We start from the raw sequence: 23671 nt of genomic DNA, 5'->3' as shown, positions 1-23671 counted from the left end.
AATTAATGCCCAAGGACACAAAGAGTAGACTCATTTCAATTAACAATCATCACCTTTCTTTCTGTTTTTCTTTAACTCTACCTTTGTATATTCCAGTTACCAGTAAAATGATAAGGAAAGTATCAAAGTCTAAGCTACAGTGCAAGGCCAAAAGCACCCGTCATTGACGATACAAACAACTGCTTCTGTCAATCACGAAATCAGATTAACAAACATTTCAAAACAAGTGATCACAAATATTCTATTAAATACCATGTGGATAAATAATGATGCCCCACGCAGAAGTTCCCACTTTCCGACAGAATTTCACATTTGTGTCCAGTTGCTGGTCAATAATACAACAGTTGAAGTTAAACCTGTTAGGTAGCAATCAGTTCAAAATGCATGAGGATGTGTAATTCAATCTGATCATAAAAGAAGGGCTGAATCTTGCTTGTATTATCTGGAGCAACAGGCTTTAATACAAATTTTATTGACGTAATTTCAATATTATGACATACAAACTCCCTGATCAGTGCTTATGTAAACTTCTTTCTTTGTAATTTAATAATAAATTGAAAAACTTCTAAAAATTTCATTTAGTAACACAATTAATGTTTAAGTTTTCAGAATATCAAATGGTGTTCTAATTTTATCATCATGTTTTGTGTAGTGATATAATTGTATACTGCTGCCAAAACATAAAGAATTTGGATTTTTGAACACTTTGGAGAAGTACTTTTTGACATACACCTACAATGCACATTTTAAATTGGGAAATTAAGAAGAAAATGTAGCGTGCTAATAAAACCTTTCAAATTATAAGAGAAGCTAATGTTGGGTTTTAGAATATAAAGCAGTTTGGAATGAGACAATAGTAATGGGAACTGCAGATGCTGGAGAATCCAAGATAACAAAGTGTGGAGCTGGATGAACACAGCAGGCCAAGCAGCATCTCAGGAGCACAAAAGCTGACATTTCGGGCCTAGACCTCTGATGAAGGTTCTAGGCCCGAAACGTCAGCTTTTGTGCTCCTGAGATGCTGCTTGGCCTGCTGTGTTCACACTTTTATAGAATAGATTATAGATTATAGAGCATTACAGCACAGTACAGGCCCTTCGGCTCTCGAAGTTGTGCCGACCTGTCATACTGATCTCAAGCCCATCTAACCTACACTATTCCATGTACGTCCATATGCTTGTCCAATGACGACTTAAATGTACCTAAAGTTGGCGAATCTACTACAGTTGCAGGCAAAGCGTTTCATTCCCTTACTACTCTCTGAGTAAAGAAACTACCTCTGACATCTGTCCTATATCTTTCACCCCTCAATTTAAAGCTATGCCCCCTCGTGTTCGCCGTCACCATCCTAGGAAAAAGGCTCTCCCTATCCACCCTATCTAACCCTCTGATTATTTTATATGTTTCAATTAAGTCACCTCTCAATCTTCTTCTCTCTAATGAAAACAGCGTCAAGTCCCTCAGCCTTTCCTCGTAAGACCGTCCCACCATACCAGGCAACATCCTAGTAAATCTCTTCTGCACCCTTTCCAAAGCTTCCACATCCTTCTTATAATGCGGTGACCAGAACTGTACACAATACTCCAAGTGCGGCCGCACCAGAGTTTTGTACAGCTTCACCATAACCTCTTGGTTCCGGAACTCGATCCCTCTATTAATAAAAGCTAAAACACTGTGTGCCTTCTTAACAGCCCTGTCAACCTGGGTGGTAACTTTCAGGGATCTGTGTACACGGACACCGAGATCTCTCTGCTCATCTACACTGCTAAGAATCTTACCATTAACCCTGTACTTTGCCTTCTGGTTACTCCTACCAAAGTGCATCACCTCACACTTGTCTGCATTAAACTCCATTTGCCACCACTCAGCCCAGCTCTGCAGCTTATCTATGTCTCTCTGCAACCTACAGCATCCTACGTCACTATCCACAACTCCACCGACCTTAGTGTCGTCTGCAAATTTACTAAACCATCCTTCTACGCCCTCATCCAGGTCATTTATAAAAATGACAAACAGCAGTGGACCCAACACCGACCCTTGCGGTACACCACTAGTAACTGGTCTCCAGGATGAACATTTCCCATCAACTACCACCCTCTGTCTTCTTTCAGCAAGCCAATTTCCGATCCAAACTGCTATATCTCCCACAATCCCATTCCTCTGCATTTTGTACAATAGCCTATTGTGGGGAGCCTTATTGAACGCCTTGCTGAAATTGTTATCTTAAAATGAGACAATGTTGTTTAGTGCAACGAACCCAGCACTATTTTTTAATCTTTGTTTTTTAAGAATTCTATACAATAACAAAAAGAAAACCATTGGACAAGTTCTAAACAATTTATCCCCAATCCCCAATAACATATCAAGAAAATGTCAAAATATTTAACTGTGTTATCAGTTCCAAAATTCAAAATTCCCTATGGTCTCAACAATGTAGAAAACTATAGCATTTTTGTAGTAACATCAGCGCAAATGCCAACTTTCACTATCATTATGCTTCTGTATCTGATAGCAACTGTTGTATTTTGGCATAGCTTCACGCTATCTTACATCAGGAACACATCAGAACTGACCACTGGGAATCAGACCAGATAGGCCTATAACTTTAATACAGTTACACGTGATACACCAGTGTACTTTCTGTACTGGCTCACTTTCAGTTTTCTGTGCAATGGAGTCAATTTAGTGAGTTCAGCCAGTCAGTCTTTCTGTTTGTTATCCACGGTATCAACAGTGATGCGGAGGTGCTGGTGTTTGGACCGGAGTGGACAATGCCAAAAATCGCACAACCCCAAGTTACAGTCCAACAGGTTTATTTGAAAACGCAAGCTTTCAGAGAATCACTAACACCTGGAGAAAAAGCAAGACTCTGAGAGCTGGTATTTTCAAATAAACCTGTTGGACCATATCAACAGGTGCAGAACACAGACTACATGTGTGTAAGTTTGTGATATTGTACTCATGTAAATAGTTAATGTTGAAAATAACATAATAAAAAGTTTGTTTCGGATAAAAAACAAAATTAGAAATTGCTGGAAATTTTATTTTTCTTTATTCATTCACGGGGTGAGGGTGTCACTGACTAGGCAGCATTTATTGCCCATCCCTAATTGCCCAGAGGGAAGCTAAGAGTCAACCACATTGCTGTTGGTCTGGAGTCACTTGTAGGCCAGGTCAGGTAAGGATGGCAGATTTCCTTCCCTAAAGGACATTAGTGAGCCATACGGGTTTTTCCCCAACAATTAACAATGGATTTATGGTCATCATTTGATTCTTAATTCCAGATATTTTATTGAATTCAAATTCCACCATCTGCTGTGGTGGGATTCAAACCCGGGTCCCCAGAACATCATCTGGGTCTCTGGATTAACAGTCTAGCGTTAATACCACTAGGCCATCACCTCCCCATCATCTGATTTTATTTTCTGGTTTCCAGCATCTGGAGTTTTTGGTTGGGAAGTTTAGGATACTTCGATAATGGCCAAACATACGAACAGATCAACAGGACACATTCAACAGGGAATCACATATCTCTGGACTAATAGCCGAAGTGGCGATACAGAGACTTGAAGGTACGGCCTTTCTACTAATCGAACCAAAACTATGGATACGCTACATGGATGACACCTTTGTCATCAATTAAATGGACTAAACTAGAGGAAACACATGAACTAATAAACAACACCCTCACTGGAGTCAGATTCACCAGAGAAGAGGAGAAGAACCAACAGCTCTTATTCTTGGATGTCATGGTAGAGCGCAGGACAAATGGGCAATTCCTAACAAAGGTACACAGGAAAGCCACACACACTGACCAAGTACTGAATTTCAACAGCAACCACTCTAACACACATAAACGAAGCTGCATGAGAACATTATTAAATGTGCAACAACACACTGCAGCAGCACAGAGCTGTGCCGAGAAGAATGCCACTTCCAGGTGTTCAAAGACAATGGATACCTGAAAAACTGGATCAGAAGATGTTTATTACATAAACAACATCAGGAAGAAACTATATGCCCTGACATACTCATCACGCTATCTTACATCAGGAACACATCAGAACTGACCACTGGGAATCAGAGTAGCACACAAACCCACATCAACACTACGACAACTGCTCACCCGAACCAAAGACCCACCACCCACAATGGACAGGACCAATGTCATATACAAGATTTCCTGCAGAGACTTTGACAAACACTACATTGGACAAACAAGAAGGAAATTAACAACAAGGATATAAGAACATTAATTGGCTGCAAAAAGACATAACCAATACTCACTCATCTCTATCCACATGGATAAGGAGAACCACCAATTCGACTGGGACTCACCACGATCCTGGGACAAGCAAAGCAGCGACAAGCACAGGAATTCCTAGAAGAAAGCCATCAACAAACACATAGAGCTTGACCCCATATACCCTCCACTGCTAAGGGAAACCGGGTAATCAAACTCATCGGACTCCAGAGTTCAGATAACAGGTGGGAAAACACAACAGAGCTTCATCGGAGGCTGCACTAATGATGTTACCCCAGCAGGGTAATGAAACGTCTTGGAAAAACAATGAATCAGTTCAGCAAGCCAATCAACCACAGCTATCTGTTCCCTATCTTTATTTCAGTCTTATAAATACAGACAAAAAGTGAAGGGTAATAAATTCATTTTACATTCTGCCCCAGTGACTGTGAGAATTCTTCAAAGTGTTTGACTATTTATTTGCTTATTGACATCACAATTGCTAGACACATACAGGACCTCTTCATTTAGTATCAGATTCAAATACATATCAAGAAAATTAACCTGCACCATCTCCGATACTTCTCTCTCCTTCTTAGAGCTCCCTATTTCCATCTCTGGCAACCACCTGGAAACTGATGTCCATTTCAAGCCTACCGACTCCCACAGCTACCTAGAATACACCTCCTCCCACTCATCTTCCTGCAAAAAGGCAATCCTCTATTCGCAAATCCTTCGCCTCCGCCTCATCTGCTCCTGAGATGAGGCATCCTACTCCTGGATATCCCAGATGTCCTCGTTTTTCAAGGACTGCAACGTCCCCTCTACAGTGGTCAAAAACACCCTCAACCGTGTCTCTCACATTTCCTGCAACTCATTGCTCACACCCCCTCCCTGTAATAACAACCAAAACAGAATCCCCTTTGTCCTCACGTACCACCCCACCAACCTCCAGATCCAACGTATCAGCCTCCGACACTTCCACCATCAGCAATCTGACCCCACTACCAAAGACATTTTCCCTCAGCACCTTTATCTGCTTTTGGAGGGACGACTCTTTCCATGCCTGCCTTGTCCGCTCCACACTCCCCGCCAGTCCCACCACTCCTTGGGCAACATGTTCATTCTGAGCCTCCTGCAGTGCCACAACGATGCCACCTGAAGGTTGCATGAACAGCACCTCATATTCCGCTTGGGAACCCTGCAGCCCAATGGTATCAATGTGGACTTCACAAGCTTCAAAATCACCCCTCCCCCCACTGCATCCCAAAATCAGCCCAGCTTGTCCCCACCTTGCTAACCAGTCCTTCCTCCCACCTATCCCCTTCTCCCACCTCAGCCCCACCCCTATCTCCTACCTACTAGCTTCATCCCACCTCCTTGACCTGTCTATTCTCCCTGGGCCGACCTATCCCCTCCCTAACTCTCCACCTACTGGCTCACCTTTACTGGCTCCAACCCCGCCTCTTTGACCTGTCGGTCTCCTCTCCACCCATCCTCCCCCTCCCCCTCTCTCCCTGTTTATTTCAGAACGCCCTTCCCCTTCCTCATTTCTGAAGAAGTGTCTAGATCCGAAACATCAGCCTTCCTGCTCCTCTGATGCTGCTTGGCCTTCTGTGTTCATCCAGCTCTACACCTTGTTATCTCAGATTCTCCAGCATCTGCAGTTCCTACTACCTCTCTCAAGAAAATTAACCAGTGTTTTAAAAAGGTTCAGCATATTTTCCGTGTTTTTACACTCCATGGATCTATTTATAAAACTAAGAATCCTGGATTCCCTCTTAACTATGTTTTTAACATGCTGTGTTAACTTCAGTGGTTTGTGCACATGCACAAGCAAGCCCTTATGCTCCTGCACACCCCTAACAATTATTGCACTGTCTTTGGATTTCCTGAAGGCATTTACAAGGCTCCACATAAAAGAAATGCACAAAATAGGAACTGATGGTGTGGGTGATAACAAGCTAGTATAGACAGAAGATTTGTTGGCTGAGAATATGTTTAAATGAGTTTTTTTTATCACTTTGACAGTTTGTGACAAGTGGGATCCCTCAGTAGTCTGTGCTGGATTGACTTTTTACAATTTATATCAATAGCTTAAATGAGGGGATCAAAAGGATGTGGCTACATTTGTCAAGGACACATAGATATGTCAGCGAACATGTTGTGAAGAGCACATAACAAGAATGCAGACTAATATTGATATGTCAAATGAATGGGAAAACATCTGGCCCATAATATACAATATGGAAAAGCGTGCAGTTATTCACTTTGGCAAGGAACTAAAAAGCAGGGTATTACTTAAAAGGAGAATGACTGTGGAATTCTGAGATGCAGAGAGGTCTAGACAGTCACTTGCAAAAGTCATTACTGATATAGCACATGGTCAAGAAGGCTAATGAGATGCTTTCCCTAAATATGAGAGGAATTGCCCACAAAAGTAAGTATGTCATGCTTCAGTTTTACAGGTGAGACGACATCTCAAATGCTATGTGCAGCTCTGGTTTCCTTATTTAATGAAGAAGGAAACATATTGAAGATGCTTCAAAGGAGATTTACTGAACTTATACCTGGAATGAACAGGTCACTTTTGACAAAAGATTGGATAGACTGGGCTTATTTCCACCAGAATTCAGAACAGCAAAAGGCAATCAAATTGAAGTGCATGGAGATTGGTTCGCTCAATTGGCTGGATGGCCGATCTGTGACACATAATGATGCCAACAGTATGGGTTTAATTCCTGCACAAGCTGAGGTCATTATGAAGGACTCTCCTTCTCAACTTCTCCCTTCAACTGAGATGTGGCGACCCTCAGCTTAAACCATCACCAGTCATTTCTCTCATGAGAGTGCAGCCTCACGGTCTTATAGGATTATGGCGACTTTACCTTTATGAGATCCTGAATGATCTTGACAAGGTGGATGTCAAAAGAATGATTACTTTTGTGGATGAACCCAGAACTAAAGCCACTGTTTTAAAATTAAACATTGCTCTTTTATTACAGACAGGGAATGAATACTTTTTTTCTCAGAGGATTATGTGGCTGTGGAGCTCTCTGCTGCAGAAGATGCTGAGATAAGGTCACTGAATCTGCTTAAGGGAAGATAGAGATGGATAGATTCTTGTTAGGCAGTGGAATTGAAGGTTATTGAGGATTGATGGGATTGTGGAATTTGGAACACAAACAAATCAACCATCATCCTATAAATACCTGTGCGGGCTTGAAGGGCTGAGCGGCCCTAGTCTCCTCTTAATTAATTTCATCAAATGCATTTTAGTAGCCTTTACTTTTTATGCCTCATCTTATTCGCCTGACCAAAATATGTCCCTTCAATCTTTTCTGGTTAAATTTCACCTGTTACGAGGCTATCCATTCCTGTCTATGTTTAATTGAAGTCCATCACAGTCTTCTAATGATTCACAATAGTTCCTAGTTTTGACACATCCACAAACTTTGAAATTAGACTATGTATATCTAAGGCTGGGACATTAATACAGATTTTTTTAAGAATGCATCTGACTTGTTTCAAGCACCATCCTTTCATATGGTTTATTATCAAGAGGAACAGTGCATGATGGGACATCATCAGAAGGTTCATCAACAGTACAGGTACTATGTAGGCCTTCATTATCACTTTTAAGATTGAACTTTGTGGACATTCATAAGACAGTGGCTAATGTGATTGGGGACCCCTAACTGGGTATGTCAGATGTGACAGGTTTGCAGTGACAGAGCTGTCTTCCACAGCTTGAACTGCTGACTATGTCAAGGACTGGAATATCTCTCACTGTTGCTAGAGAGGCCATGGTGCATTTGGTTTTGACACGATAAAATCCTACATGTCACAATGTGATAAATCTGCCATGAAGGCCGTCTTAATTTCAGTCTCAAATTCAGCAAGTGACAGGTGCCACATTTACCAATGATCTTCAACAGAGAATGAATCTTCTAACTTCATAGGTGAAACATACTTTGCCAATTAACAATTTTTCCAAGTTTCAAGAACATCGAGGGTGGTATTAATGTGGGCAATACAAGGATGGGGTGTTTTCATTTGTATAATGTGCAAGTGGTTTTTCAATCACAACAATGTTGTCCCGCATAACAAAGTCTGCTATCGCGGGAGCATCTGCAACGTTTTCAGACTCCAGCAGTACACAGTTCTTCCATTTAATAAGTGTCCACCAAATAGCCAGATACCAGATATGTTTATCACAACAATAGGTTCCAACCCTAATCAACGTAACAGAAAAGTGATCCCAAAACTGTTCTCTTACAATAACGTTCGCGCATGTGGGTCTTAATGTAGAAATGATTTTTTAGCAATAATTACACTGCTTTACCGTTCAGCCATAATCATGTGGATTATCAATATCTTGCTGCAGACTGAACAGTTATATCGTAGAAAGAGAGTAAGCATGCTGGAGGATTGGGAAAGAATGGGCTGGGGATCACATGAAGAGACTAATCAAAAGAAGGAATCAGAGATGATCTGTAACACAACAAATTAGTTCAGGAAAATCTTTAGTTGTGAGTTAGGTTATTGCTGTGGAACTCATGGACAGGTTGACTGAGTGGATAAATGAATGGCAGATGCAATTTAATGTGAAATTATCCATTTTGGTAGCAAAAACAGAAAGGCAGATTGTCTGAATGGTTATAAATTGAGAGAAGGGAAGGTACAAGGAGACCTGGGCTAGAAGTAAGCACACAGGTGCAGCAGATGGTGAAGAAGGCAAATGGTCTCAGAGATAATGGGAACTGCAGATGCTGGAGAATCCAAGATAACAAAGTGTGGAGCTGGATGAACACAGCAGGCCAAGCAGCATCTCAGGAGCGCAAAAGCTGACGTTTCGGGCCTAGACCCTTCATCAGAGACCCTCTCTGATGAAGGGTCTAGGCCCGAAACGTCAGCTTTTGTGCTACTGAAATGCTGCTTGGCCTGCTGTGTTCATTCAGCCTCACATTTTATTATCAAGGCAAATGGTCTGTTGGCCTTAATAATTAAAGGATTTATGTGCAAGATGTCTTGCTGCAATTGTACAGGGCCTTTGTGAGACCATACCTAAAATATTGTGAAAAGTTTTGATCTCCTTATCTGAGAAAGGATATTCTTGGTATTGAGGGAGTGCAGTGAAAGTTTACCAGATTGGTTCCATGGAATAATGGGACATACGCGTGAGGAGAGGTTGAATCCATTAGGATTACATTCCCTATATTTCAGAGGAGCAAGGATCTTTTAGAAATGTTTAAAATTCTAACAGGACTTGTCAGTATAGATGCAGGAAAAAATTTCCTGATGGTGGGGAGCCCAAAACCAGGGATTACAGGCTAAAGATTCAAGGTAGGCCATTTAGGATTGAGATGAGGAGAAATCCTTTCACCCAGAGAGTGGTAAGCCTGTGGAATTCATTATCACAGAAACCAGTCACGGTCAAATCTTATAAGATTTCAAGAAGGAGTTGCATATAGTACCTGGGACTAAATGGATTAAGGGATATAAAGAAAAGTGGGAACAGGCTATTCTGATGGATGATCATCCGAGAGCATAATGAATGGCAGTGCAGGCTTGAGGGGCCAAATGGCCTACTACTCCTCCTATTTTCTATGCTTCTATATTTCTATGAATACCTGTGACAATCATCTTCAGGACAAAACAAAAACTCAAATGTACTCACAATCACTTACTTATTCTTTAGGCCACACTGCATGTTGTTATGACCAGACCACAGTAGAATGACCCCAGCTCATTAGAGTTGCAGGCAGGATGCCCCAAACAGTTAATTTCCTGAGTGAGGAGGGATGAATTGGCTCCCCTTCTTTATTCACCAAAGCTCTCAGTTGGTTGCAACGAGATTGATTTAAAAGGGATCTCTTCCCTTGTGAAAAGCTTTCTCCCAGATCCAAATAGCAACAATATTGTTTAAAAGGAACCACTGTAGTCAGGCTTTCTTGAATTAACAGAAAGACTGAGTTTATTAATTACTGCACGGGAGGAGAAATAGTAACATAATACACATACACATAGATTAGAAATAAGAGGTGAGTCCCAAAAGATAAAAGTAAGAAATCAGTCTCTGAATTGTTCATGAAGGTCAGGTAAGATGATACTGCAGCATTATTGAGTTGCACTAGTAGTGTTGACTTTGACAGATGACCAGTCAATTTTTGAATAAAAACTAAAAAAAACGCAGATGCTGTAAATCAGGGACAAAACCAGAAGTTGCTGGAAAAGTTCAGCAGGTCTGGCAGCATCTGAGAAGAAAAAAGTCAGAATTAACGTTTCGGATCCAGTGCCATTCTGAGGAAGGGTAACCGGACCTGAGATGTTAACTCTGATTTTTTTCTTCACAGATGCTGCCAGACCTGCTGAGTTTTTCCAGCAACTTCTGTTTTTGTTCCAGTCAATTTTTGAGATTCTTTAGTATTTAGGCTGAATTGAAATTCCTTTGTCTTAATTCCTTTTTGACAGGTTTGCAGTACATGGATGGAGGGAAATTGACCTGCTGTGCGGGTTGCTCAGCTGCTGCTCTCAAGCTCTGGCTTCCACAGCATGCTAAACATACCCTAGTCCTCAGCAACCTAAAGATAACACACAGGCTAGTATTGAAGCTCTCTTTTGTATATTCCTTGTAGAGGAAATCACAAAAATGTCCAAAATGACTCCGAAGGTCAGAAGTGGGGATGTTCATCGATGATAACACACAACGTTCAGCGCCAGTCATGATTCCTCAGATACTGAACCAGTCCATGTTCAGATGCAACAAGATCTGGACAATAGAGATAATGGGAACTGCAGATGCTGGAGAATCCAAGATAATAAAGTGTGAAGCTGGATGAACATAGCAGGCCAAGCAGCATCTCAGGAGCACAAAATCTGACGTTTCGGGCCTAGACCCTTCATCAGAGAGGATGAAGGGTCTAGGCCTGAAACGTCAGCCTTTGTGCTCCTGAGATGCTGCTTGGCCTGCTGTGTTCATCCAGCTTCACACTTTTTTATCTAAGATCTGGACAATATCCAGGCTTGGGATGACAAGAGGCAAGTAACATTCGCACCACACAAATGCCAGGCTATGACAATCATGAATAAGACACAATCTAACCATCACCCCTTGGCATTCAACAATGGTACCATCACTGAATCCCCCACTAACAACATCCCGGGGGATATCATTGACCAGAAACTCGCCCATATCCCGTGAATGAATATTGTTTTTAAAAAACTTGCACAGCTTGCTGGAGCTGCTACTACTGTTTGCCCAGCTAGGACTGCTCTTTAGAACAATACCTTGAAACAATAATTAAAGTTGAACAGCAAAAATTACATCTCTTAGTTACAACTCAAGCTCTTTAAAATGTTCCAATAGCGAACTATACAGGCTGGTCATTGTTAAAATAATGAAACAGAAATAGTCACAAATTGTATGCACAAAGAGTTAAAAGCAAAAATGACTATGATGTACATTTGTTGGCACGTTTATGTATTATATAATAACAAAAAAAAGGATTACTTACCGTACGTTACCATTACATTACAGAAACTATCATTAACACTAAGGAGGCAGTGCTGGGCAAGCTAATGGGGCAAAAGGTAGACAAGTCTCCTGGCCCTGATGAAATGCAACCGAGGGTAATAAAAGTGGCGATGGGGGAAATAGCTAATGCACCAGTAACTATTTACCACAATTCACTGGACTTGGGTGCTTCCTGCAAATTGGAAAACAGCCAATGTGACACCACTGTTTAAAAAAGGAAGTAGACAAAAAGCAGGTAACTATAGGCCAGTTAGCTTAACATCAATTGAGGGAAAAATGCTTGAATCCATCATGAAGGAAGAAATAGCAAGACATCTGGATGTAAATTGTCCCATTGGGAACACCCAGCATGGGTTCATGTAGGGTAGGTCATGTTTAACTAATTTGGTGGAATTCTTTGAGAACATTATTTGCACAGTGGACAATAGGGAACCTGTGGATGTGGTGTATCTGGATTTCCAGAAGGCATTTGACAAGGTGCCACACCAAAGGCTGCTACATAAGATAAAGTTGCATAGTATTGCAGGTAATGTATGGGCATGGATAGAGGATTGGTTGACCAGTAGAAAGCAAAGTTCAGGGGTAAATGGGTGTTTATCTGGTTGGTGGTCAGTGGCCAGTGGTGTGCCTCAGGGATTAGTGCTGGGACTGCAATTGTTTAGAATTTACACAGATGATTTGGAGTTGGGGACTAAGTCTGGTGTGTCAAAATTTGTAGATGACACTGAGGTGAGTGTTAGAGCAAAGTGCGCAGAAGACAATGAAAGTCTACAGAGGGATATAGATAGTTTAAGTGAGTGGGCAAAGGTCTGGCAGATGGATTGTGTTGATAAGTGTGAGGTCATGCATTTTGGTAGGAATAACAGCAAAATGGACTATGTTTTAAATGGTAAAAACGCTGCTGTGCAGAGGGACTTGTGTGTCCTTGTGCATGAATCGCTGAGGGTGGGATTGCAGGTGCAGCAGGTAATTAAAAAGGCAAATGGAATTTTGTCTGTCATTGCTCGAGGGATGGAGTTCAAAAACAGGGAGGGTCTGCTGCAGCTGTATAGGGTCCTGGTGAGGCCACACCTTGGAGTACTTAATTAAGATGGGATATACTAGCATTGGAGGGAGTGCAGAGGAGATTCACCTGATTGATTCCAGAGTTGAGAGGGTGGGATTATGAGGAGAGACTGAGTAGACTGGGATTATACTCATTGGAATTCAGGAGTGTGAGGGGAGATCTTATAGAAACATATAAGATTATGAAGGGAATAGATAAGGTGGAGGCAGGGAGGTTGTTTCCGCTAGCAGGTGAAACTAGGACCAGGGGCGTAGCCTCAAAATAAAGGGAAGCAGATGTAGGACTGAGGTCAGGAGGAACTTCTTCACCCAAAGGGTTATGAATCTGTGGAATTCCCTGCCCAGTGAAGCGGTTGAAACTACCTCGCTGAATGCATTTACGGCAAGGCTAGACAAATTTTTGAACAGTAAAGGAATTAAGGGTTATGGTGAATGGGCGGGTAAGTGGATCTGAGTCTCAAAAAGATCAGACATGATCTTATGAAATGGTGGGGCAGGCTCGAGGGGCCCGATGGCCTATTCCTGCTCCTAGTTATTATGTTCTTACGTATATACCATGTAAAAAGAATGGGAAATAACCAACCTTGACCACGTTTGTCCTGATTTTTGAATTTTTTGATCACAAGATGCTCCACATTCATAAACATTGGTAAAAGGAACAGGCCTCACTATCTTTGTCAGAACTCCATGACCCTTTTCTGCGGTTTCTTTACGAATGTTAGATAATTTCCCTTTAATTTTGTCTGAAAATAGTTTTGAAATCAACAAAATTAATAATGTTTCTGAACTATGTACAAAGCACAATTGTACTTAATCAATAGTGAGAAAATTCAAATCTTACAGTGCTACAATTTCATTTTAAACTTAACGGACCCTAATTAACCATAATATAAAGTTTATTACGCGTAATAATTCAACATTTTTATCAGCACATATATATTTAAGTGCAAATAATTAGATACACATAAGTGACTAAAAGACAGAAATGAAATTCAAAAATTTTAATATTATCATAAAATATGCAGCATGGGCCTGTTTAGTTGTAATCTCTGAAGCAAAAAATTAAGTTAGAAACAAAATTGTCTTGGGCTGTCTTTTACATGCTGTCTTCATGAGTGCCATTATTAAGCTTCAAGCTGCCAACAATGTATTTGTTCCACTTTCTTCAAATGTAATTACATTAATTGAAAAGCTGATATTTTATCAATAGCTGCAAATTTGATGAAGTGGATAGCTGTTGAAAATCAATTTTTTTCTTTAAATTATACAAATTATTTTATTTGAATATAAAATACAGTCATTTGCGCATATCTCACCATATCAGTGCATTGCATAAGTTGCATATACAATGTAAGGAAATGTATATTACACTAAACCAATTCTGTAAATACCTGTCACGATTACTGAAGATGAACAGCACACTTGTCCTTTTATATTACGGGCAATGCAACTATACATTCCACTGTCGGTTGGGCCTACATTTCTTTTCATGAATACATGGTTTTCACTGAAGTGCTCTCTCTAAATAAAAAAGGTTTTGTTATTTTGCATATCACAATATGCTATGAAATTACATAATACATCATACTGTATTTGCCTGAACTTACAAAAATAAAATCAGAACCTCACGACTCACATTAGATTTGCTGGGTGAAATTATCACATCATCTTTTAACCATGTAACGCGTGGTTCTGGTTGAGCTGATATAACACAATGGAGTATAAGGTCATCACCTTTCATTAAAACTGAGTTGCCAAATTTCTTTTTGAAGACTGGAGGTTTGTCTTGAACTAGAAATAAAAATATTGCGACAGGTAATTATTTCAGATGATTCATTTATGTTCCTTTGTGCTAAAATAAGTCAATAAAGACATATGAAGAGCACAGCGTTTCTTCACCAGGACTTAAAACCCATGACTTCATTATTGGTCAATTGTGGCTGCATTATGTATGAGCTGTACAAGATGCACTATAGTAACTCAAATCGTTTATTTTAACTGCATTTTCCTATATAACAAAAGTGACTACACTGCTTAAGGTCAGAAATCACATGACACCAGGCTATAGTCCAACAGGTTTATTTGAAAACACAAGCTTTCGGACCCTCATTCTTTCTTCAGGTGTTAGCAGTGAGGGCCCGAAAGATTGCGTTTTCAAATAAACTTGTTGGACTGTAAGCTGGCGTCATGTGATTTCGGGCCTTGTCCACCCCAGTCCAACACCGGCACCTCCACATTAACTGCTTAAATGCATTGATTGCAAAGCAGCTTTGAATGAATCATATCAGTAAGATTTTTTTTTCCTATTCTGATGTCAGCTGTGGTTCAGTTGGTCACACGCTTGCTCCTAAACTTGAAGATCCTGGATTCAAGTCACTCTCCAGGGCTTAGGTGTATAAAACAAAAGCTGTCACACCAAAACATTCTAAGGGAGCACTGCACATCAGATTTCCTGCCTTTCAAATGAACCATTAAACCAATAAAATGTCCAGAAAACAGGAAGAGAGCAATCAGAAACTGTATTTTTAAAAAGCTACTTTGCCTTGATAAAATGACTTTTTTTTGTAATGGACTTCTGCTGAATTTTAAAATGGCTGCTATCAAACAAGAGATTCAGCAAGTTAACTGCTTCCAGAAATTTCCAGCAGTTACCAGGGCAAAGATGAACACATCACTTCCTGGGGTATGGCCCTCCGTGTATTGTAGCCAAGCTGGTGCAAACGACTAGTAAAAGAGTTGTCTACCCTGGCCAGTTCTGAATAAAAGAGACCACTGAACATAATTACTGTTTGACTTGGAGCAACTGCCTCCACAGTTATCTGTTACAACAACACCAGTCTTTTTGAAGAGAGCTATCAAAATCCATGTTACTAGCTGAGTATCTCAACCCAAAGCCCAAACCACACAGCTGAAACTCCTCATTTGTTTGAACCACTTCTAATTGTACAGCTTTAACTTTTGCTTGCATCTCCAGCCGAGGTTAAACTCCTACCTCAGATCTAAATACCTCTCAAAAGTGTGATTTCTGGAATTGGTAAAAAAATAAATTTGAAGTTTGCTCATCATGAAAGCATAATTAAGGAACTACAAAGAAAACATTAGGCTATATTTAAATAATCCTTTCAGCATTGCATAATTCAGCTGGAATGTATAAACTTTTGGCGAAATCTTGTGTTCAGGAAGCTATTATGTACCAATATTAACAATTGGAGGGCAGTGAACACATCTGGTTTAAGTGCAATACATATGAGGTTGGGTACAAGTTTCTCTATTCTGTATTTGTAATGTTAATATACATCTATTAAAGTCTCAAGAGAGATTGCCAAATCTCCATTTTTGCATACACATTATCCACTAAAGAGGGTACAAGTTTTATAGATCTGTAAATCAAATTTCCCTCACATTTCAGTGATTTCTGAAATAGCTGGAATGTGATCCTTATTTTCCTTGATGTCTTTTGATACAGATGATCGTGCCATTCTCCTCCAAATATTTCCCTCAAATTTTGGCACTACTTAGGTTAGATTACCTACAGTGTGGAAACAGGCCCTTTGGCCCAACAAGTCCGCACTACCCCTTGGAGCATCCCACCCAGACCCATCGCCCCTATAACCCACACACCCCTGAACACTACGGGCAATTTAGCATGGCCCATCCACCTAGCCTGCACATCTTTGGACTGTTGGATGAAACCGGAGCACCCGGACAAAACCGCGCAGACACAGGGAGAATGTGCAAACTCCACACAGTCACCCGAGGCTGGAATCAAACCCGGGTCCCTGGTGCTGTGAGGCTGCAGAGCTAACCACTGAGCTACCACACCGCCCCTAAAGTAGGGGTGCCCACTAGTAGGGCAGTAGTCTCACTACATGCATAAATAGAGAGATTATTCCACACTTTGTTCCCTACCCACGGGGGGTGGGCATAGGTTCAGAGAGAAAACTGGCTCAAGTTATGATAAATGAATATTTTAGTTCAAGTCTTGGAAGTGTCATGCATTCATGCTGATCCTCAAGGTATCTACTGAAGCAGAGAGAAGTTCCACTCCAAAGAACATCAATATCTGGTAGTTGGATGCTGAAGAAATCTCCTAGGCTAAAGCTTTAATCAGGACCTTTTTCAAATTATAAGTAATGACTGTACAGCAAATATGGGTAACAGACTTTCCCCAATTGTTCAAATTCTCAGCCATACACATGGAAACCATCTTCACTGCCTATACATGAGATTGCTGCTGGCTAGGTGAAATCCCATTTTTGCTTCCGAGCCTTTTCAGCCGTGAACAGCCATTTCTCCACCCTCTGTGGAGAAACCCCATGTCCCTTCTTTTACATTGTCAGATCTTTGTTTTCACATGTGCTTAATGATTCATTGAGCAACAATCCTTCTGCCTCTCAAACTATTCACTCCCAAATGAATATGACTGAGTTGATACCTGTGCAAGTAAGATGCTATGACTGAGTTTGCATTAGCCTGACGAATGTTATGGACATGTTCTTAGCTGATCACCTGCATAGTTGTTACTTTTTTCAAGTCACCTGTGAAACACAAGAAGGCCTTTTCAGCTTTCCATAAAGACAATTTTTCCTTGAAGAAATAGTTGTTGAGTGTCAGGGCACAACATTACTTTGAGAAAGCACAGGAAGCTTGGACTACTTGTGCTGATCTCAGTTCAACGTTTATCAAACTTCTATTTCCAACTTGCCTCCAACTTCACCACTTTCTGCAGCACTTCCTGTGGGCCAAGATTGCTAATAGCTTTCTTCCTAAGGGCTCAGAATTGATGTTCCTTGCGTATTGTTTATTGAATATGATGGTTATAAGTGAATGTTTCCTTTGGTGAAACAAAAGAAAGTGTTTCAGGCACTTAGCAGGCATGACTGTATTCCATGACAGTGAGGGACAAATATGTTATATCTTTAGTTAAATTTCTTTAAATGCTGGTTGTACTTCGTGTTATTGTCTCTGAGTTGGCAGAGCAGATCTGAATTAAGATGATGCTTTTTCTTTCTTATTGAAGGAGTATTTTCAGCACCCAAATGTGGAGACAGAAAGACTTTGATCTATTTAGGAATGAGTGAAGATAGGACAAATGTAGAATGTGTAAAAGTCAACGTGTTCAGACTTACTCCAGCTACCTTTGTGAGAACATTAAATATCATCTTCATTGTACGACATTTCAAAAAGTGTTAAAAATAGCATCTAATTCTACCACATCATTCCATACATTCTAAGCCACACTCCAGCAACTGCCTAGTGTTGTATATTATATGTCTCGGAATGATGCAGATATGACACTAGCTTCTATGTGTATAACAGTTTTACTCAAAGCGGTTTGAAATGTTCAAGTTTGCTGCTCTTTGCTGCTAGCAAAAATGTGAGTTCATGCCAAGGCTTCAATAATCAAGCAAAGTGAGCATCAGCAGTAAACAGACTCAAATCATCAAACATAGAACAAGCAAACACCACAGCTAACACTGTTGCTCTTTTGTTCCTCACCTAGCAAAAGCAACTTATGGATGCCTGGAAAATCTAACAGATCTTCCAATTGTTGGCATGTTTGAGATTCTTCATGTTCATGCCATTTGGTTATTTCTATCTCTAACTGTACGGTAATGATGGAGTCATGTGGAGAGGCATTTGTCCTATTCTATTATTATCCTGCCAGTAGGAGCAGAATTCCTCCAACTGTTTCAATGGAAAACACAAAGTTCTACAAGTAAGTCATGTAGAAGATTGAGAAACTGAATAGTTTCAAGCTACTGCAATATTGCAATTCCAGAAAATATAGGCACAACCCACTAAGCGTTCCCTCAAAATAAATCATTCATCCAAGAAAGCCTAGTCATACAATCATAATGTTAGGGAGTCATTTAGCTTGGAAACACATAATTTGGTCCAACCAGTCCACGTTGACCATGCTCCCAAACTAAATTGATCCCATCTGCCTGTGCTTGGCTCGTATCCCTCCAAACCTTTGCTATGCATGAATTTATCTAAATTTCTTCTAAACATTGTAACTGTACCTACATCCACCACTTTCTCTGGCAGTTCATTCCACACACAAACCACTCTGTGTAAAAAAGTTGCCCCTCATGTCCTTTTTCAATCTTTTTCCTCTCACCTTAAAAATATGTCCCCTAGTTTTGAACTCCCCAATCTTAGGTAAAAGACCCTTGTTATTCACCTTATCTACATGTGTCATGATTTTCTAAACCTCAATAAGGTCACCCCTCAACCTCCTACACTGCAGTGAAAAATGTCCCAGTCTTTTCAGTCTATTTTTATATCTCAAACCCTCCATTCCCTGCAATGTCCTGGTAAATCTATTTCGAACCTTCTCCAGTTTAATAATATCCTTCCTATAACAGGGCAGCCAGAAGTGCAAACAGTACAGCAGAAGAGGTTTCACCAAACTCCTGTACAACCTTAGCATGATGTCCCAACTCCTATACTCAAAGGTTTGAGCAAAGAAGGTAAGCATGCTAAACACCTTCTTAAACACCCTGTCTACCTAGTGAGGTAGTCTGAAGTGCTTCTACAGCCTGGCTAAATTATTTGACAAGTACAACTCACACTGAAGTCAACAATATGTAATTTATGTTTATATAACACTTTTAAAATAACAAACTTTCCCGAATCACAATGTTCATAGGAATATTATAAACCAAGTTAGGTAAGGAAATATTAGATCAGGGATCAAAAGCTTTACAAACAGATATATTTTTAAGGAGGCTTTTAAAGGAAGAACTGAAATAAAGAGGCGGGGAAGAGTCAGATGCATGTTGTAGTGTTTAAGGCCTGGTCACTAGTGGCAAAGCAATTAGCGTCAGGAATGTTCAATGGAGTCAATGGGAATCATGCAGAAAACTCTTCACGAGTTGAAGTCATATCTAACACAATTAAAGATGGTTGTAGTAGTTGGGGATCAATCAACTCAGCCACTGGTCATCATAGCAGGAGTGCCTCAGGGTAGTGTCCTTGGTCAAAATATCTTCAGCTGATTCCTCAATGACATTAACACCATCATAAGATCAAACATGAGGATGTTTTCCGTTCAGTACAAAACGTTTGGCACTCCTCAGGTAGGGCATTCAAATGTGTGTAAGACCTATACAATATTTAGGCTTGGGCTGATAAATGAAACTATTTGCACTGCACAAGCATCAGCAAACAACACCTTCATCTAGCAAGAATCTAATTTGGATGTTCAATGCCCTTCCCATCACTGAAAGCCCTATTATGATTATCGACATCCGGTGGGTTACCATCATTGACCAGAAATTGAAATGGACCAGCTATCTTAGTACTGTGGCTGGAGGAGCAGGTGAGAGGCTGGGAATTATGTGACAAGTAACTTGCATCCTGTTTCTCCACTTTTTGTGCTTCATCATAAAGCACAAGTCAAGAGTATGAAGTAATACTCTCAATTTGTCTGGATGACTGTAGTTCCAAGAGCACTCAAGATGCTCAACACCATCAAGAACAAAGCAACTTAATTTGCATCACATCTACCACCCCTAACAGTCATTACCTTCAGCCCTGATGTAAGGTGGTAGCTATAAGTACCATACATAGGATGCAGCGCAGTAACTTACCAAGCCTCTTTCGAAAGCACCTTCCAAATCCACAACCTCTACCGTTTAGATGTTTGGGAACATTACCAACTTCAGTTTCCCTCCAATTCACACACCATCCTGATTTGGAATATTAGCCCCGTTCCCTCATTGTCATTGGGTCAAAATCCTGGAAATCCCTGGTCTCTGCCTAACAGCACTGTGGACATCACTACACTCCAAAGACTGCAATACTTTAAAAAGTCAGCTCACCACCATCTTCTCAAGGACAACTGGGAATATTCAATAAATGCTCAAATATCACAAATAAATTTTTTTTAAAAATCAGACACAGATTAATGCAATTTTCTTGAAAGGTTTTGGGGCTGCAAAATATTTCAGAGCTGTGGAAGGGTGAGGCCAAGGAGGAATTTGAAGATAATGGTGGCTATTTCATTAAACTATGGAAGAATTATGAGCACGGGCATTTTTAAAATGTGCTTTTGAACCAGGCAGAAGCCGAAACGTCAGCTTTTGTGCTCCTGAGATGCTGCTTGGCCTGCTGTGTTCATCCAGGTTCACACTTTGTCACCAGAAGATATTATTTGTTACTTTACATTGAATCGTTTGATAACTTTTTCTCTCATCCAAAGAGGTTTATGTCATCTCTGCAAACAGTGAATCCTGCAGTGAACCACTATTCCAAATGCTCCTGTCTGTCAATCTCTGCATACTTATTTGACATTTCAAACAGCTGCAGTGACTTGAATAAATTTATGAGCATATTGACCCATCACTCATGCTAACTTTGTATTGAATTTCAGGCCACTCAGATACAAGGGACATATGAAGGAATTCTAAAATAGGCCATTGATGCAGATAAATTGTTCTGCAGGATCTAAAATTGAAGCCTGTTTAGAATTTTTTTTGTCCAAACTTCCTTTTATGCTGGAATTTAATTTAACATCAGTTTAACTAGGAATGGAATATACGTTTCTCCATATCTACATACACAGTAAGAACTCAGGAGGTGGAATATTGTCCCTGATCCTGCCTAATATCAAGTGCGATAGTAGCAGAAATAGAGCAAGTCTGGCATTAATTTCAACCTGCTCCAAACTGCATATTTGTCCCCATCACACTTGGGGCTGCCCTTTCCTGTCCATCACATGTAAATATTTTCAAGTGGGTGCGGTTTAGCTTCTTGTGCTACAGATTTAGTAATGTTTCTCTATGTGAGTGATCCTCACGTTTGATGTCTAAATCTGAAAATTTTAAATCATAGATTATTTTTAGAATTATTACATTTGTGTTAGAAATGCAAGGAACTAAAGACATTCAGTATTCACACTAATTAATTGACAGTTTTAATTTTTGAGATCATTTTCAAGATAGTGGTGGGTATTTTCCAGGCCTCCAATAGGAATACTCCAAAACTGTAAATTTTTAATTCATTCATAGAGTTTGGGCAATACTATCTGGGCCAGAATTTATTGCCTATTTTAAGTTGCCCTTTGGAAGGTGTTTGTGATCTTCCTTCCTCGCCACTGGAGTCCATTTGCTGTATGTAGATTCATAATGCCATTACGGAAAAGTTCTAGGACTTTGCCCCAGAGACACAGAATGAAAGGCAATGTATTTCCAAGTCGAGATGCTGGGGAGCTTGGAGGGGAACTTGCAGGCAATGGTATTCCCACGTACCTGCTGCCCTTCTTCTCCTTGATAGTAGTGGTCATGGGTTTGGAAGATGCTATCTAAGGATCTTTCATGAATTTCTGCAGTGCATCTTGTAGATGGCACACACTGTTGCAACTGAGCATTGGTGGAGAAGGGAGTGAATCAACTGGGCTGCTTTGTCCTGCATAACTCAAGTTTTTTGAGTGTTGTTGGAACTGCAATGTATCAATAAAATCAAACAGCAAAGTCAACGTTAACAACAACTTCTTCAATTTTATTATATTTTGACAAATTAACGTTTTATAAATGTTAATAAAAGAAATAAAACAACAATTGAAATCATAGTCCAATGAATTCAAATAATTGAAAAAGAATCAAATCACTGTTAAATCTTTATGACTGAATATTACAGTTGTTTGGCTTCACATGAAATTTGAGGACCAAGAAAATGCTTGGAAAGCACATTATACAAATGAATTGGAGTACAGTTCTTTTGAAAAAATGATATATTTTCAATGGGTTGCTATTGTGTTACTGGGACTATTTGAAAACAAAAATATCTGCTGGCAAAGAAATACACTATGGTAATGTCAATCAAAGTCAAAATAACCACCAGCTTGGACTACAGGATCCTTGGAAAAATCTACAGTGAGCTTGTATGGGTACACAGTAGCAGGGGTAATGTCTTGTCCAGTAATCATGGGTGATCTTACCATATGGGTGGTAATGTTTCCAAATGGGACAGCTGTACCCTGAATGTAGCAAAATACCTGATAGAAGTAGTAAAACCATGATAGGAAATGCCTCTCCAAATATACTTAGATCAAAAGACTCACTTTACAGTGAAAGTAATGTCGTTTGTCATTTATCTCAAGAGGGTTGGAATATAAAAGCAGCGATGTGCTTCTGAGGCTTTATAAAGCTCTAGTTAGGCCCCATTTAGAATACAGTGTCCAATTTTGGGCCCCACACCTTGGGAAGGACATACTGGCCCTGGAGCGTGTCCAGCAGAAATTCACACGAATGATCCCTGGAATGGTAGGCCTAACATGCGATGAACAGCTGAGGATCCTGGGATTATATTCATTAGAGTTTAGAAGGTTGAGGGGAGATCTAACAGAAACTTACAAGATAATGTATGGCTTCGACAGGGTGGACGCTGGGAAGTTGCTTCCGTTAGGCAGGGATACTAGGACCTGTGGACAGCCTTAGAATTAGAGGGGCTCAATTTAGAACAGAAATGAGGAGACATTTCTTCAGCCAGAGGGTGATGGGCCTGTGGAATTCATTGCCACAGAGTGCTGTGGAGGCCGGGACGTTAAATGTCTTCAAGGCAGAGATTGATAAATTCTTGATCTCACTAGGAATTAAGGGCTACGGGGAGAGTGTGGGTAAGTGGAGTTGAAATGCCCATCAGCCATGATTAAATGGCAGAGTATTCTCAATGGGCCAAATGGCCTTGCTTCCACCCCTATATCTTATGGCCTTATAGACTTATAGTCTTATGGTAATGATAAAGGTTAGGCTTCAAACACAGTACCATCTCCTGAGTTTGGGAATTATAGGATGAATGAACTGAATGTTGAAGTCTGT

This window comes from Stegostoma tigrinum, chromosome 7, assembly GCF_030684315.1.
Source record: "Stegostoma tigrinum isolate sSteTig4 chromosome 7, sSteTig4.hap1, whole genome shotgun sequence".
Classification (NCBI taxonomy): domain Eukaryota; kingdom Metazoa; phylum Chordata; class Chondrichthyes; order Orectolobiformes; family Stegostomatidae; genus Stegostoma; species Stegostoma tigrinum.
This window is presented reverse-complemented; position numbering follows the sequence as displayed.